The sequence below is a fragment of the Alligator mississippiensis genome, chromosome 11 (assembly GCF_030867095.1).
Source record: "Alligator mississippiensis isolate rAllMis1 chromosome 11, rAllMis1, whole genome shotgun sequence".
In the NCBI taxonomy this organism is placed as follows: domain Eukaryota; kingdom Metazoa; phylum Chordata; order Crocodylia; family Alligatoridae; genus Alligator; species Alligator mississippiensis.
In genome coordinates this window covers 60241035-60245312 of record NC_081834.1, presented here as the reverse complement: position 1 = coordinate 60245312, position 4278 = coordinate 60241035, and the positions used below count along the sequence as shown (strand labels likewise).

The 4278-nt window shown below is 58.6% G+C and overlaps 1 non-coding gene across 1 annotated transcript; it reads right to left on the bottom strand.

Annotated features, from left to right (window-relative positions):
• Window positions 1-1442: 1442 nt before the first annotated feature.
• On the bottom strand, window positions 1443-1515 carry TRNAR-UCU (transfer RNA arginine (anticodon UCU)). The gene has a single exon. It is a non-coding gene; the product is annotated as a tRNA-Arg (tRNA).
• Window positions 1516-4278: the final 2763 nt, after the last annotated feature.

The window sequence follows — 4278 nt, the reverse complement described above, 5'->3', positions numbered from 1 at the left end:
CGGCTGACACGAGCAGCACTGAGGTCAGGACGGAGCACAGCACCCAGCACCCGCTAGGCAGCCGCAAGTGCGGGACGCGTGGGAACAGCAGGCTGGCAAGCAAAGAGTGTCCTTCTGGGGCCCAGCGATGTGGGCGCTCTGGGGGCTCCCTGCTAAGAGCAGCATTTCCACACTGTGTAATGGAAACAGTCCTGGCCTGACAGCCCGCGTGAGCCAGAAAGAGGCCCTGGCAGGCCCTCAGCATGACGACACTGGGCTGAAATCCCTACAGGTGCAGAGGGATGCCCACGGAGGTGGTGGAGGCGGTCAATGCTGGTCATGAGGAGGATGGAGAGAGAACTGGAGGGCAGCAAGGGGGAGATAAAGATTATTTTGAAAAACATTAATTTTCTCACAATCTTTTCATGATTCATTTTTGCTTGCTTGCTTGAACCCTGGCTGCCTGGCACCTTGAATGGTGCATATCCTGGTGCAGGGCAGGGCCACTCAGCTCGGCTGTGTCTGCTGCAGCTCCCAAACTCAGACGCTCCAAACAAGCTAAGGGTGCAGCAGAGGATTGTAGCCAGGACAAGCAGGGTCTGTAATGCCTCCTGACAAGTGCCCTGCCAAACGCACCCCCGTGAGGCTTGTACAAAAAGGATGTGGCCAAGTTGGAGAGAGTAAATGGCTGTGGGACTGGGGGGCAGGATTTGTAAGGAGAGGCTAAGGGAACTGGGTGTATTGAGTTTGGAAAAGAGAAGACTGAGAAGGGATTTGATAGCAGCCTTTACCTACCTGGTACGGTTAAGGGCTTGCAGACCAAGCCCTACGAGAAGAGACTAGGGCACCTGGACCTTTTCAGCCTCCGCAAGAGAAGGTTGAGAGGCGACCTTGTGGCTGCCTATAAGTTCATCACCGGGGCACAGAAGGGAATTGGTGAGGCTTTACTCACCAAGGCGCCCCCGGGGGTTACAAGAAATAATGGCCACAAGCTAGCAGAGAGCAGATGTAGACTGGACATTAGGAAGAACTTCTTCACAGTTCGAGTGGCCAAGGTCTGGAACAGGCTCCCAAGGGAGGTGGTGCTCTCCCCTCCCCTGGGGGTCTTCAAGAGGAGGTTGGATAAGCATCTAGCTGGGGTCATCTAGACCCAGCACTCTTTCCTGCCTATGCAGGGGGTTGGACTCGATCATCTCCTGAGGTCCCTTCTGGCCCTAACACCTATCAATCTGTACCTGCAGGGTGGTTTCAAGGAGCACAAAGCTGGACTGCTCTCAGTGGCCACATATGAAAGAAGAAGACATAATAGACTCAAAGTCCTGCAAGGGAGGGTGAAGTTGGATGTTAGTAAAACCTCCCTCCTTATGAGGGTGGTGAAGCACTGGAACTGGTTACTTAGAAGAAGCCTGTGAACATATGTTCACTGCCTTCTCATCTGCACCTTGGTTAAAGATTAACAAGATCACCCCAGGAGGGACTTGAACCCACAATCCCTGGCTTAGAAGGCCAGTGCCTTATCCATTGGGCCACTGGGGTTTCTTGGTGCCCTTTTTCCCCAAGGATGGGCTTCCCTGCCTGCGCCCATGTGTTCTCAAAACAACGGTGGACAATGAATGCTTTTCTTCTGGCACTGCAGAAGGACTGCCATTTACTGGGTGACACCACAGATCCTGCATCCAGCCTCCCGTGGCACACGGTGCTAGACAGCGGATGCTGAAAGGCAGAGCAAACCGGATCAGACCAGGGTATTTTGCACGGTTCCTCTTCCACTTGCAGCCTCCAGTGTTTAGGGTCTAGGACGCTGCGATTCAGAGGCTGTCTGCTCTAGAAGCAGCTCCTGGGTGGCCCCATGCTGTGCTGGACGGCAACGCGCTTCTCTTCAACCCCAGAAGCCAGGTTCCTCTCCTGCTCGCTGGCCACCTGCTCCTGCTCGCCCACCTTTGCTGCTCACATGCCTCCCTCTCCTGCTCTCCTGCTCCTGCCACCGGGTGCCAAGCTGGCAGGTTGGCCAGCCACTCCTCCATGACGGTGCCCAGCTGCCCAGCAGGAGGGTGCTGTCCTACGCCTGGTGCTGGTGGAGACGGTGCATTCAGAGGGTCTGGTCATTGGGGCACCATTCCTCATGCTGCATCCCCGGTGGCAGCTGGTGCCTCTCCCCCACGCACAGCTGCTGGACCTGCAGAGCGAGCACACTGTGGACACTTGTACATGTGTCACTACGGCAGTGTTGTTCTTGCACCATGATGTAGTACTTCCTTCTGCAAGTGTTACATCATGGCGCAGTAACAGCCCGTAGTATGCCATTACGTGTGGCACACAGTTATTTTTAGCAGAGTGCTACACCAGGGGAGCACGTCGCTGTGGTGACATGCTGTTGGTTATGTGTAGACACCTGCAGACGCTACATCACTGTAGTGTGTTGCTACGGCAACCTAGCGTCACACGTAGACATGCCCTGTAACGGGACTGTAAGGGGTTGCAGTGGAAAGGACTGTGACGTGAAGGACAAGACGATTTGTGGGCAAAGGGGAAAGGGGCCAGAGGGAAGAGCTGCTTCCCGAGGGTCCCGGGCTGAGGAGGGTCAGGCCTCTCCTTGTGGGACTGCTCCAGGGAAAGGAGAGGCCAGGTTCAAAGCTTGGCCAGTTAGAGGAAGGGCATCCCTCATTGCCTGAGAAGGCAGGGAGGAGGAGAAGACAGAGCCTCTTTTTGAGAGACTGCAACCTCTCGGAGGTAACGGGCACTAGACCCAGGGACTGTGCACCACCCAGCCTTAGATCGGGGTCGTGCGTGTATAGGTGCCCAGGGACCATGGGAAGTTAGCCAGGCAGCCCCTGTCATGGGTGGCCACTGCACAAGCCCTCCATCCCCACTCCCTCCATGGGGCAGGTGGCCCGCTTGGCTCTTGTTGCAGGCAGCCTGCCTTCCTGATCCCCTCCCCAGGCCAGGCCAGGGCTGGCCCTTGGTACCACCTGCCAGGCTTGCCCTCGACCAACTCCTTCCCTTCTCCTCTGCACGCCAAGCACTTTGCTCCCGTGGAGGCAGGCTCATGCCGCCCGGGGTCAGAGGGACTAGGGCTCCCACTCATCTGGGACACCGAGCCGGTGATGCCCCTGTTCTCTCCCCGGTATGTCTCATCAGAAACCTGGATGGGGCATTACCCCTGCTGTGCCCCAAGCGTACCCCTACTGAGACTTCCCAGGTCATGCCACATGGAGCTGTTTGAGCACACCGAGGGGTGCCCAACCCCTATGCCCTCCCGCAATGGTGCCCCGGGTGCACATGAGAACCTGTTGCAGGGCTCTGCACTTCAGTGGTGCCCCGGGCAATCCCACACTTCCCTGCCGTGTGCGTCGCTGCCTGGAGGGCTGCTTCTGCCTGTGATACGAGGCCCTGACCCCCGCAGCGGAGGTGGAGATCACCGGTGCCATCAGTGAGTTTCTCTGCACGTGACAGCAGGGGACAGAGAGGCCAGGCAGGGAGAGAAGAAGAGGGGAGGGCGAGGAGAGGATGGGAAGGGGGCCTGTGTGGGGCCCCTAGAGCCAGGCCTGCAGCCAGGTGTGGGCCTGTGAGGTGGCATGGGCACTGGTGGCCACAGTGCCCCCCACCCCTCGCAGCCATCCTCCACGCGATGGGCTTACCAGCTGGGCATGGCAGGTGGTCCTGGCAGGTGGCCTTGGCGCTTGGTGGCGGGGAGGCGGTCTGGCTGCTTGCGGGGTGCTGGGTGGCAGAGGCCCACCATCTGCCACACGGCCACTGACCCCCTCCAGGAAGGAGCTGGAGCTGGAGCTGGAGCTGGCCATGGGCGGTGCCTCCCTGGCCTGTCCTCTGTGCTCTGGCTGTGGGGAAGATGTCAACCTGGTCATCAGCACTGGATGAGGAAGCCAGGGGCAGGGAGGACACGGGACACGGGTGCTGCTGGCCTGAGGGCTCTTGTCTTGGTCTTCTCTGCAGGTCTGGTCTGGTGCGGGGTCTTTGGCAGACCTCCAGTGCTTGAATAGATATGCTGCCCATGGACTGCGTCCCTTCAAGTGAGGATGCTGGGTTGCTCCTGCATGCAGGGCATGGTGCTGCGAGCTACTCTGGACCATCTCTTGTGCTCAGTGACCACCATTCGCAGCAGCCACGCAGCCTTCACTGCTCAGAGAAGAGCATTGGCCCACCTGCCGTGGCAGAACTGCCGCTGCACCTCGGCATTGCCCCAAATCACCAGAAGGTCTGTGGTCTCTTCTGCTGCCCAGTTGGGGCCAAGGACCGAGCGTCTCAGGGGCAGGGAAGCTGCCATGTCCACGGGGTTCCTCT